Genomic DNA, 14,325 nt, shown 5'->3' with positions numbered 1-14,325 from the left:
GTTATATGGTAAAATAAACAAGCTTCTTTTGATTTAATATTTTTTCCACGGTGCTTCCTTATGAAATATACATATGCACACTTCCAACGACATTTTTGTGACATTTGAGGTGTACTATTTTTTTTATTCCACTCCAAGTTAGCCCTGAATTCAATCTGACCTGCTGGTGCAACAGCAACCTGTTAAGGGTATGGCTGTTATATTAAACCCATACAGGATTCTAATCGGTTTCTACGCGACAACGTACCGGAACGCTAAATCGCTTAGCGGCACTTCTCTGTCGGTAGGGTGGTAACTAGCCATCGTTAAAGCATCCCACCAGACCAGACCAGATCAAATTCAGAAATTTTAAATTTCCGACTTTTCCCTGCCGGGGATCGAACGCAGGATCACCCACTTAAATCTATAGCGGTCACCGCTACGCCACGGAGGTCATCATACTTCCACACTCATATTATAAAGAGGAATGATTCGTTTGTTTGTTTTTAATCATAAAATTTGGTTTATAAAAAAAAGAATATTAGAAAAAAAAAATTCTGGTTTGCTTTACAAATACCATCATGTATATAGCAAAGTCAGTAAAACGCTTTAATTTTGACATTACTGACTTCCATTTAATTGATTCTTATATTTCACTTTCTTATATTTCGGTTTTACTTGAATTCTTTGGATGTTAAATATACTTAGGAGTAATAATATAATAATATAATCTAATGAGGAGATGGAGATTGGAGAGAGATCCGTAAAGAGCTTCTAAAGTTTCAGATTTTAGGGCACCTAACGAAATGATTAAAAGAGATTGAAATACTCTCGTGTACTTATCAAAATTGTTTTTGATTGCAAACGCAGTACTTTAGAGAACTTAATCGTGAGCAAAGGATTATCACGATCGACCAGACGATGTCTTAATAGTTTCAATACAATCTCAGTTTTAATAATTTAATTAATAACTTTAAAGTTTATGTCATTTTTCAGTCTTTCCTTTTCATATATACAGTTTGATAACGACCAGTTAGAATTATTATTTACAACCTTTTATGTAGTCGGAAAACTGTCCCTTAATGACATAGGATTAAAGAGTCAAATTGCGCCTCGTGTAGTTGAAATCGTAGGAAGCTATCTAAGCGGAGCAGGATTCTTTTTCCCTTGCATCTACTAATATCCTACGGCTACCGATTCCCCAGTCGAGACCAAATCGTTGTGGAGGGCGGACGTACCGAGCGTCTCCCTATAAACCCGTGCAATAAAATCAGGTTTTTATGTGAGATATCTATACGTCATCCCAGTGGTTTGTAACTTGAACTTGGCGAGAGCGGTGCGTGAATATTTCACGGTAAGTTAACTATAAAATTTTCACAGTTCAGTGTACTGTACCTGTTGCGTTCGGTTCGGGCCCAAGATGACTGATTACAGAATGATTACAAACGGCGAAAATTCAGTTTTATTACGGAGCGTACCACGGTTTTGAAATATTTGTAAATATTTATGTCGATTGACACGACGCGTTAGCGTAGATGATGCTTTTTTATTGATCCTTTTCTTGCTTCGAAATTAAGTGCCATTATTATAATTTTTAGGCTGAGAAATAATAATTTTACGCAGCAATTCTATAAATACTCGCTGAAAATAATAATATGTGAAATACTTACTACAAATGAAATGTTAACGTTACCATAAAATATGGTTAGTTTTGTTAATGTTGTTGATACTTTATTGGCGGAAATCTAAAGTTCTAAAGTTTTCAACCAGTGTGTCTATCTCGTCCTCACTTAAACCCTGAAATGTGGATAAACAGTCGTGTGGATTCGTAAATTTAAAACCTTAAGAGGACTATGTTAGTTATTCTTATGTTCAAATGTAAAATGTAATTCGGAATGAAGAGTTTCGCAGGAGAACCAGTATAACTGACATAGCCCAAAACAAGCATGAGCAGGTAGCATGAGGAGGCAATGAACATGTGTCCTAGAATGGAAATCGTATAAGCAAGCATAGTGTAGGTACCAGCAATTCGGCCTTTGATAAAAGAGTAAAGGGAAGTAATAAGTTGATAAAAGGTACATAGATGAGGAAGATTGAGTGGTTTATAAAGATAGCAAATAAATTAAATGAATGAGAAATATTGAGGACCTGATTTGGGGCACTTATTGCTAGAGACCTATGTCCAGTAGTAATAGTCCAAAAGCTTCATGATGATCAAAAAGTACGACGAATACTTTTAAAAGAAAAATGTTCTCGAATTTACTTTGCTTGCGATACTAACTTTCGAAGTACGCACGGATCTCTATCATCTCGGACGAACTTGGGAACAAGCTTCTTTTATATAAAGCGGAAGTTCGGCCTCACATAACCTACTGCTCACACCTGTTGACCGGAACACGTTGGTAGCAACATTTTTTATTTGACTGAGTGTAAAAGCCAGCAGTTCGGTTCTATACAATCTCTAATTGACTTGGACTTGCACAAAAGAGATGTTGGCTCTCTTTGAGTGCTCTTACGGTGGAAAGTGTTCTAAAGAATTGTTTGGTGTAATACCATCATCCCAGTTCTTTGATAGTATATTTCGCCGCGGATAAAAAATTAAATTTCATCATCTAAGTATATGATCTGGATGCCTGGTACTTTGCTACCACTTTGTACTGTGCTACCAAATTGTAGAACCAGCTTCTATTCCACGTTTTCGGATTTCCGTTCTTTAACAATACAATCTGGATTTATTTTTGTTAAACAAATAAATTAATTTACTATAATCGACCGGATCTTTCAAGACATACTTTTGGAATTGAGCTAAGACAAAGATGCAGTTAAAAAGGTGTATAGTGTATAGTGTTTTTAAAGGTAATCCATAATTTAGAATAGGCCAATAAACTGGCTACCTAAATTCTCGAAAACGAACTACCTAAATTCTCGAATGAACACTTCCCATGGTTTTGTTAATATTATGGGAAAACATTTTATTTCTAAAGCCACGCTCTACGAGCGTTTTGTGGCTTCGAACAAAAGAGGAGCGCTGAGGATGTAAAGTATAAGTTTTTTATGAACCCTGTTATTGTGAAGGGATATTAATTAATTAAGAAACCTATTGTTCCTTTTCTTAGGGTTGTTTTTCTGTCTACGAAATTTAGTTCTAAAAATTAAATTCGTTCCAAATAATATATTGCAAAAGTATTTTTCTTTTAAAGTAATGGAGAAAAATTTGAGAAGAGCCCCACCCTCCCAACGAGAGGGTTTGCCCATAATAACCACGCTGGGATTGCATTCGATCAGATTTTGTAGCATATAGAACGCTGCTACCTGCTCGCTCTCCGTTATATTCCCTTTGTCGCCTCGAACGAGACCCACGGGAAAGAGAGGAGAGAGAGAGAAAACTGTGTTCTAACCTGCAGTCACCACACGCAAGTGTACACAGATCCACTTTATATAGCTAAAGCCTAAAATAATTACTTATGTCTATTGTTATAGAGCCGAAAGTTGCCAGCGGTACTGGAATAATATTATAAAATAACATACTCATAAGTCACTTAACATACCAAATGTTTCTTTCATTATCTTTTAGTAAATTAAACGGAAATGTTTACAAAAACAAACAAATATAGATTACTTGCACTAATGAAATAATGTTACTAGGCACCTCCTCTGGCCGTATGGCGTATATATGTAATGTGCGAAGTAAATATTGATCTATGTAATAAATGAAACGTGAAATAGGGTACTCTATTGGATGAATGGTCGATTAATAATGCGGTATGTTCAAATATCCATATACTCGATTGGATACCAAATTCTATACCTACTTGGATTTCACTAAATGTTTTGTTGCTTTATGCTATAACTAACATAGCAATGCATATTATATGCTTCGTAAGTGAGATAAACTTGATTATTTTTCTTACTTCTTTTTGTTTAAACTTCCTTACGCGTATTTCACTCTAATTTACTTAAAGATATTTACAATGTTCTATTTTGTGTTGTTGGTACCATACATTAATTGTTGCGTCTGTTGTTGTCTACTACTGCAACTTTATTCTATCAATTCTGTACCCTTACCAGTATTTTAAACAAATAGAAAATACAATAAATAAAAAATAAATCTACTTTGTTTACTTTGCGTTATCCTAATTATGCAATTTGCATTACTAGGGTCGAAGGACTCTCTCACAGTAGAGAGACAGGGGGGTTAGAAACTCCACACTAGTTTCAAGGTTTTAACGATTACCCTTCTCAGACCTTCGAGGCGCAGTGGGTAGCGCAATGTTGTCTTATAACTGAGCTATCCCCGTAGGAGGCAAAGAGTTTATAAGTCATGTTTTTTCTCTGCTCTGGTCTGGTGGCTGGGTGCATGGTTAGGTATAATTCTACCTCTGCCTCCCATCATGTGGGCCATAGGTTGTGGTGGGTAGGAATATCATTTAACTCAATTTCTGCCCTAAGAAGTCCTCCCTCGCCATAAAAAAATAGATACCACTCTATCGGCGAACCCATCCCCTACTATTGTAAGGGATGGGTTTAACTGCAACTCCTACCGACTGCATCATCAATTATCACCAGTTGTTGTGGCAACCAAGTGCTTACTTGTAATAGAATCAAAATTTTAAAATTAATTACAATCAAAATTATAAAATGTAACAAAATCATATTTAGAAAAAAAAAAAAAAATGTTCCTAGTCGTATAGCTTTTTATGCCAGACCTTGTCCGGGGCAGTACTGCCACCATGCTTATTTCTGCTGCTTAACAGCATTGTCGCGTGTGTTCCAGTCTGAAGGGTGTTGTTGAGGCTTAAAATACTATCAACGCCTTAGGTTGATGGACACAGGGCAAAACTTTGCAGGACGTGTTTCTTGCATTCCCTGCAGAGTGTTGTTTTCTTCTTACCTAAATATATATTTATTTATTAATTTATTTAAACAACTTTATTGCATATAAAGGAAACACACACAGGAACACTTACATTAACATAAATTATATGCAAAAGGCGGCCTTATCACCAACAGTGAATATATAATCGACGGTTTTGTGCGCTCCCTCCCACCCTCGTATCCCAGGTACGTTGGCCATCCCTTATTTCTAAATAACGAGCTGGTATTCCGAAAATCGAACTCAAGCTTCGTGATGAGTAGTCGAATAAGGTAATCAATAGAAAAACGAGATAGTTTAAGGCAATTTAATTTTATTATTTGGATATGACCGACTTGGATGGGTACCGTAGAATAGATATACTCGTATGTATCCCGAACACTGGCAAATCCAGGCAACATCATTCAACATAGTCTCTACGATAACAACGAATGTATCAAATTTAATGTATCCGTCCGTAATCACCTCATCATGAGCATAGCATTTCAATCAATACGTCGATGACTACAAAACGGACTATTTCCATTGTACATGCTCGCTGTATTATAGCAGTCAATGATTCTATTTCGACTTATGAAGTTAGGCATATTGCACACTTGGGGTGACGATTATCGTAGTATGACTTATATTTTCAATGCTTTCTGATTGACTGTCATTATTTCTACAGACTGTTATATATATCATTACAGGATAATTAAACCTAATGCTATAGTGTAGTAAAATAGGTCTCAGTACCAGGGCGCTGTGTTAAGCGTCCTACGGCGTTCCCCACAACGTCCCTAGCGGGCTAACTTACATACGTCCATTCCCACGACACGATCTCGCTTCGGTGACTTCCCACCACGCCGCTTGTCCACTCTGAACCGAAGTGGCTGAACTCTTTTAGAAACTAATTTACTAATTTCTGCTTATATCAGTGCTTACCCCGAATTGGGCGTCAATAATAATAAATATCGTAAATTATAAATGTTCCGATCGTCGTTTCAGTCAATGGTCTTCTCGCGAAAAGCTTCGACCAACATCTTAAGAAGCTTTCGCTTGGTTGTTGGATCAAGGGTCGGATACAGAAGGCAGTAGTCCTTGGAACGGCGCGTATTGTGAGGAGGTTCCTCACTCTGGAGCCCTGACCACCGGTTGCTTGGGCATTCCAAGCCCCGCAAGCGGAGGGTGGAAGTTTTTTTATGCATTGTTAATAATTTAAAAAAAAAAGAAAAATAATAAATGATAGAATAAATAAAAAATATCATAAATATAACAATAATTTCGTTATTCGCACTGATATACCGGTCCTGCAATCGGTTTAGAGGTTTATCGAATTGTTATGACATAGTTACTCGCATATAAGTATAACCTGACGTAGCTTGTAATCTATTAGAAGTAAAGCTTTTTGTGAGCGAGCTCGTCCAGGGAAGTACTACCGCCTTCATTTCTGCTGCCAAGCATTGGTTTCCTACATGCAATCAGATGGGCTCTTTGCTAGATCCATCGAGTTTAACCTAAAGATTACATGTCACGAAATATTTATTTTTCTTCAATTTCAATCAGAATCTTAGCCCTCTGTTTGTGTTTCAATCTTGTTTGAATCCTCTTAGTTGTACGATACAATGTTACTTGGAATAAAAAAAAAAACAATTTCAAATTAGGTATTATGATTTCACATTACATTTACGCTTTTTTACGCGTGCCTGTGAACTTGTCTAGTTTTAATAATTAAGGACTTTATTTATTTTTTTCTTTCGGCATAATAACCCGTCGTCCTTTTTTCTTAAATGCTAATGTAGCTGTTTTCATGGTTGTCACTGCGTATTTTGAATATTGTAAAGTTATTTTTCTGAAAGTATTGTTTCTTTAAAAGAAGTGGATCAAAATTTTTTACACCTTCTTACTAATTTACTGAGAAGAAGCCTTGTATATATAGCATTTAAAATATATATTTATGTGATGTTGGCATGCCTTTATGGGTTTTATCATCATTAAATACTTTTTTCTTTTTTAAATAGTTACCAAGTCTTTAAAATCGGTGCTATTTAACTCCTGTATTTTTTAGGTCTTTGTAAACACATGTTGATTCAGGTGAAGCTAAATCTTTTGCTGAAATTTTAATCGCTAAAAATTCTTCTTTTATTAACATTGCCATGACTACGGAACTCTAAAACATAAATAAGATAATACGCATTTAATTAGTTATTTATACTTATTCGATTAAGATGAGTACGTATGACATGCACACTGCACGCCATTTGTAAACAGAAACACATCGATAAACTAAGGTCGACTGGTAGAAAACCATTTAGTTCGCCTTTTATACGTTGTCATACTTTCTTGTGTAATGAAGTTTAAAAAATACATACATCCAGAGTGCCTACATTGTTTCCATTTTTTTTCATAATGTGTTGACGATTTGAGCACATGCACTAATGTGTAAGCATCTTAACAAAATGTCATAAATATCGCGAATATATATTTAGCGACTAGTTGGTTATTTTGCAAATCAGTTCTTAAAGTTCTCGTTATAAGGAACAAAGTTGTGTAATTTGTTTGGGTGTGTGAATACAAGTTTGAGGTGCTTATTATAGAATGCAATTATTGTATACATAGTTTACTATTTGTATTTTGACGAGCTTTTATGATAGAGTTCTATTTACTAAATTTGCAAACACATTTTTTTTTATATAATATTCTTATAAGCATCGTTCTTTCTCCACTAACTTTAAGATGACAAAACACATAAAAATAAAATAGAAAAGTACACTTTATGCATAAATATAGGTCGGTTAAACTATAAGTATGTCCGATTTTATCTACCAAGGAAACTAGTGGCATGAAATGCACAATCATTAGCAACACGGGGAGAAATTGAAAATTGTGAAGTTTGTTCATTTGTAGTTTAATTATTTTTGATAATAAATATGAATGCAAACTAAATAGTGCAAGATAGAAACATTGTTCATTTTGGTTAACATTTTACATTAAGCTACATAGTGATCTCGAGAGATGGTGCAATATATTACACACACATACAAATATATATGTTGATCATCATATCAACCCATTACCGGCCCACTACAGGGTCTTCTCCCCAAAGAGAAGGGGCTAAGGCCGTAGTCCATCACGCTCGCCCAGTGCGGATTGGTAGAATTCGATCATTATGGAGAACTCTCCGGTATGTACGAGTACGTTTCCTTACGAGTTTTTTTCCTTCACAGTTGGAGTTAGTAATTTTTTAATTGGTAAAACGCACATAACTTAGAAAATAGTGCGTGCTGGGATTCTTGTGTGTTATGGGCACTGAGATTACTGATGAATATTTTTATGAATAATATACATAAATACCTATAATATATAGAAAAACACCCAGACACTGAAAAACTTTCGTCACACAAACATTTTCCAGTTGTGGGAACCCACGGCCTTGGACTTAGAGAGCAGGGTCGCTGCCCACTGTGCCAATCGGCCATTACATTACATATATTACGTCGGATTACTAAATAGTTGTTGTTGGGTCAAGAATCAAGAAGATTGAGTAATAATAATTAAAACACATCAAATTTCTTAACAGTTCCGCTTTGCTAATGTTTAACATCGTAATATTAATCTGAAGTGGGATGATGATAAGCTTTATCGGATAAAATACGAGTGGGTTTCTTGTGATTCCACGTGTAAGACGAAACGTCGGAGTCTCTACTAAGTAATAAAACCTATTTATGACAAACTGTGTTGTTGGTTTATCCATTTTTCATGGAAGAAAAGGGAAAAAATGTATTGTTGTAGTAGAGCGTGTAGACTACTCCCGGATAGTATACGCGAGTAAATCCGCAGGCATAGCTTCGACATATAGATGAGTAGCAGAATGAAGGTCCATGAAGAACCATCAACCGAAATTGTTATCTTGTTTTCATCCATTGTGATCAATTTGATTAAAATCCAGATATTTGTTGATCCCAAAATATTTTTCAGGGTTGATATTTTGATATTAATTAAATTCATGAAACTTAATACGACTTCGGCGGAGAGGATTTATAAATACTTTTATGTCTATATGTAGCAATGTGGGTGCATGTTGCGTAAAAACTTTTGAGCATTTCATATAAGGTTAAAAAAACTGCCCTCCCACTGCCAATGATAATAATTTTAACATTACTAATGTCGAATAGGGATTAGCATGCTCAACTACAGATTACGAAGTCCTGAGTTCGATATAGTGTGGGACTTAAAATTTCGGCTTTTTTACGATCAGTACGTACCATTAGACATCGAGCCAAACGCCGTAGACGTAAAACGTGTGTCCGTACTTCGTGTTATCAAGTAATAATAATAAATAAGTGAAGTTAAAAGTAACAATTTCATGCTTTACGTGGTGCATACATAAATAATAGTGTTGTAAGATCATCCAATAGATCAAAATACAATGGTTTACCATGTCTTAAAGTCAAGTTAAAGTCAAGAGAGAAACATTAGTCCGGCAGGGTGATTACGTATCTCGCGACAGGCTTGCGACAGGCGTAAATGCAATTATTGCTGTCCAACGTCACTTTTGTTTATTTATTGTACGGAAAATAGACATTTAACAGCAGTGATTGCAAGATTAACGCCAGCCGCAACCCTGTCACGAGGTACGTAATTGCCCTGCCGAGTTGGGAAGTTAGCATTGTCCACCTACGCGTCTCGGAGAATACGTTAAGCCAGAAATAACTATTATACCAATGACTAAAAGGCTTTAAAGTTGGCTGATAACTTCTTTATCCGCGCGTGATTTGTTAAATAGTCCGTCATACATAAACACTATGTAAAGCTACTACACAAATATCGTAGCCTCTCTACACTTTCGCAACGCTGTCTAGACGATGTCGGCATTTACCATAACATCAACGTAAAACTAGTGTATTTCTAATCTCTTCTAATATATAATACCATAATTAGATGCACCCTAGTGTGATAGTCACCTGCAGCCTATTAATGTCCCAGAGATGGTTTTAGGTTAGGTTTAATGACATTTATTCCCATAAAAAGACCTTAAGTCACTTAAATAGGATACTTAATTTTCTATAATAGATTAAAACACTTCGCCATTAGACTTAATTACTAAATTCAATATTACTATTATCGACTCATTCAATGTATTCGTCTTTAAATTTATTGGTATTACTTAATATGTAAGAAGCTAATTAAGTTTTTAATACAGTGAATGAGTTTACATTTTTATAGGTATAGGTATTTTATTATAAAATTTGGAAGGTAAGGCCTTCAAAGGTAAGGGATTTTTGTCACTAATTCGTTCTAGTTCTACTAGGTAAGGTGAGGTAACTGGCTCGTTGGTTTCATTTATCTTTTTTGTGAAAGTGAAATTAGTGTGGATTGTTTTGTTTATTGATTCTTTTGATTTCTAATAAAGATGCACGTGCTATATAGGTTAATAATTGATGAATGTTCATTATTTTAGCATCACTATAGATTTTTTTGGTGGAAATTCGAAAAGGATATTGGAAAAGAGTTATTAGTATTTTATTTTGAGCAGTTTGCAGATGAGCTAATCTTTTTTTGTGGTTTTAGAGCATAGACCTACCCAGCTGCTCTAATGGGTTGGTTTGCTGTAATATTTTTGCATACACCTAATAATTATGTGTGACGGAAGGCGGATTAAGAGTTTCAGCCATAAATTTTAAGCGAAGTGCTATCTAATTTAATACATCACCATAAACCTATTACCGGCCCATTACAGGGCAGAGGGTTCTTCTAAGAATGAAAAGGGTTTATGTCGTGGTCAACCGCGTAGGCCAAATGCGGATTAGTAGACTTCACACGCCAGTTAGTGATGCAAACCGGGAATGGAACTCGGACCCCCGAAAGGAATACCGAAGTCTTAGCCACTAGGCTGTCATATATATATACCATTACTTAATTATAAAAATGAATTGTAAAGTAAGTCGGCAATGGAACTATCATCTTATATTAAACAACCTCGTGCCAGTTTAAGATTTTATAAAAAGTAGGAGCGCGGAGGATCCACGTGCAAGCTATCCGATTTTATATAACGTAGACTTTTTATCTCTGTAAGTGACGGAGTTGCAGAAAAAACGTGAACGTTTTGATATTGCTACCGAGTACCGATCCCCTTGACTTTTTATAGTTTTTACTAATTACACTTACTTAGATAGTGAAGTTAATTTCAAATTTAAAATGCATTTGTTTCAAGTAATGTATATGATCATCTAAACTCGACTTATAAACATGCTGAATGTGTTAAAAAAATAAACGATTCCCGCGAGATTTAAAACAAAGCCATAACAAGCGCGGTCGAAGTCGCGAGCAACAACTAGTTAATAATAATTCTTACGACTAACGACTTTCTACGACTATCAGCTAAAAGTTCACCTTTTCGTTTTTTTTTCTAAACTTGATGTGCAGTATCAATAAAATAAAAAAAATAATAAAATCTCAGATAAAGGTAACTATGTCCTTTTTCTTTTAAAAAAATAGTAATAGTATACGTGCAGTGTCTAAAACATCGTATACTATACTATTACTACTTTTACTCATAATATACGTGGTTAAGTATCGGAACTTAGTAATAATATGAGCAACAATAACAATGTTAATCACTGTTCTTAGTTAAAGTGGCAATTGAAGTAAATTTTCCGCACTCTTTGTTGAATTCTGACGTACATTGAACATTAAGAGAAAGGCAGGAGAATTTGTAGGGTGTAGTCATGTCCTTTAATGTCAATTTTTAATTTTTGGTACTAAATAAATGAATAAGTTTTATCAATTGTTCAATGTAACGTCAAAATCTCCTGAGGATGCTGAACTGTTGGAGCGTAGCGTGCGTACAGAGTACATAGCAGATGTTCTTCGGTGAGGGATGGAAGACTGAAGAAATTAAAAATTCCACCGTACAGAGTTCCTACTTTTCGCGGGGTATAGAAAAATAATCTTTATTTTCTTTTTTATCATGGAGTTCTGCAAAGTAAACAAACGCCTGTTTATTTTTACAAGAATTCTGAGATATCGACCCTTTTGTCAACCCTGGAAACATGTGACGTGCTTTACTGATTTTTGCGTAGGCTGGAAAGTGTTTTTAAATTCGTGACGTAGTTCGAAAGCTTAATCCGCCTACATTAACGATCCCTTAACGGAGTCGTCTGGCACGTTTAATAAACTTAAATTATTTAACTATTAATAAATTTCTACTTAGTACCAACTTGCTACTCTTACTTACACTAGGAAAGCCTGTATTGTGGATGTCTTTTCAAGTTTCGAATAGGTACTCCTCGTTCGGTTACCGTAAGTTTTACCGAAATAAATCAGTAAAGAAAAGCAGTACATGCTTTTCTTTCAAGAGAAATTTGTTTACAACCAATTTTCTTTTTAAATTGTGCATTAAAATTTACATTAACATTAAGAAGGTACTTTCCTTTTTGGGGTGGTACTTTACGCTAAGAAATAGTCTCTAAAATCCACATGAAAAGGGACGTAACGGTGGCTGGAAGATAGTGTGAAAGTCCTGTTTTAGAAGTCATAGCATTAAAATCTGCATAGTTAACGGTTTTCTATAACCGTTAAAGGTGCAGAATAAGGAAAGAAAGTTTGAATTGGAAAAATTTTCGTTTTACGCGGAAAAAGAAGTTGGCTACAGCTGGTTCGAAATAAAATAAAAATGAATGTTTTTTATTACATTTTCGTTATTTTCTCCAAGCAATATATGTTATTATCAATATTTTTAGCTGCTAAACCAATTTATCGTTTATTCGCCGGTCTCTAGTGGACGTGAAGGCGTTAAAAGCTTTTAAAAATTTGGACCCTCTTGGGATTACGCAATCGGTTATTCGGTCAACTATTTATTACACTTATATACCTCAATCTAAAAGCACGTAAGGTAGAAAATTTATAACGTTAATACAAACGTTAAAGACTGTATGTTGCCCGCGATCATTATCCGCGTTTATTACGGTTTTTTCACAGATAGCGTGGAACCCGTTTGTTCTCCTGAGATAAAAAGACGTTACTACATACATAATACACATAGATTTAGTTGAAATCGGACCTTTCAATAACTATTCTACAAATCAAGTTAATTATTTGCTTAGTTAGAGCGTGAAGGAAGGACAAACAAGCAAACAAACACACTTTCGCCTTTATATTATTAGTTAGGATATAGTAATTTGGGCAGTTCGAATTTTTGTCTACAAAGTTTATCAACAGTGTTAAAAAAATAACTTTTTCAAAAAGCATGTTGGCCGCCTAACTTAGTTAACCAGCTTTTATAAAATAAAATAATACTAAGAGCTATAAGTCATATTCGGGCGAAAAAAGTACGAAACATATAAAGGTCAGCTCATGTTTTGATAGACATTCACTGTGCGGAATGGATTCGGTAAAAGCTCTTCAAATCAGATGGACGCTATCTGACTATTCACTGCAGGAACGGGTAGGTAGGTGTATCGAAATCAATACTGTAGTGTGCGGTCTGAATATACATAGCAAATGTTTACTAGACTGATAATACACATTTTGCTTATGAAATAATTGCGCGTCCAGCTGTGTAGAGGTCTGTAATTCTAATTTAAATAATTATTATATTACATTTGTCAGTTAGAGTTAAAAGAAGTTTAAATTAAAAAAATAATTTAAATAGAACTCAGGAAAAAGCGGTGAAACTAGTGGACAAGGTGCCTACATGAAGGGGGGTAGCTCGATCTCCAGCAAGATTCTTTATTCTTTTTTTTTTCTATTCGGAGCCAAGCAAAGAGTTCATCATAAGGTTCCCAAAGGGATGTAAAGTCTACCAATCCGCACTTTACCAGCGTGTCGGACGGCCTAAGCCCTTCTCATTCTTGGTAGTGAACGATTAAATTGTATTAAAAGATATCTTTTACCGTTATGGAATCAAAGTAAGAAAATATATCCTAGCGGACACTAGTTAGCAACTTATTTATTATTCCTTAGGCACGCTCAGGAGCCTTACGGGTTGATAATGATAAATGAGACATCGTTAGATTTGACTTAGTTGCTGCGGAGACACTCATTAACAAAAGAAGAAATGATGCCATATCAATATTAACCTATTGCCGGATCACGCCTCAGTACGGGTTTTAGCATGAGAAGGGTTTAGGCTGTAACCAAAATGCTGGCCAAGTTCTGATTGTAGACTTAAATTGCCTTTGCATCACGGCCGACCTTGAACAATGAAATAATTAAGATTAGTCCCCTAGTTCCTCCGACCGTCGCGTTTCGATAACATTATTGAAAGCTCTCAGGTATGCAGGTTTTCTCACAATGTTTTCTTCAGCATTCATGAAAGTTATATTAAATGGCTTAACACGACTATTATTCCACGCTATTACCGTTTCAAAAAAATGTGTTATTAATAAAAAAAATAAAACCATTTGCACAGAGGCCTGCAAAATTTTCAAACTTTCTTTAAAAACTGTATAACAATGTTCGTACTTTTGTTAGTGGGGAATTTATTTTATATA

General features: G+C 35.1%; 1 protein-coding gene across 2 annotated transcripts in view; it reads left to right on the top strand.

The window, feature by feature from the left end:
- Window positions 1-1,211: 1,211 nt before the first annotated feature.
- LOC120626862 overlaps window positions 1,212-14,325 on the top strand; it is an 84,734-nt gene continuing 71,620 nt past the window's right edge. For both annotated transcript variants that reach the window (XM_039894652.1, XM_039894644.1), the window contains exon 1: window positions 1,212-1,333. The gene's annotated coding sequence lies outside the window, so the exon portion shown is untranslated. The remainder of the gene's footprint in view (window positions 1,334-14,325) is intronic.

Source organism: Pararge aegeria, chromosome 1 (genome assembly GCF_905163445.1).
Source record: "Pararge aegeria chromosome 1, ilParAegt1.1, whole genome shotgun sequence".
In the NCBI taxonomy this organism is placed as follows: Eukaryota; Metazoa; Arthropoda; class Insecta; order Lepidoptera; family Nymphalidae; genus Pararge; species Pararge aegeria.
Note: the sequence above shows the minus strand (reverse complement) of the source record. Positions and strands in the feature narration are given on the sequence as shown.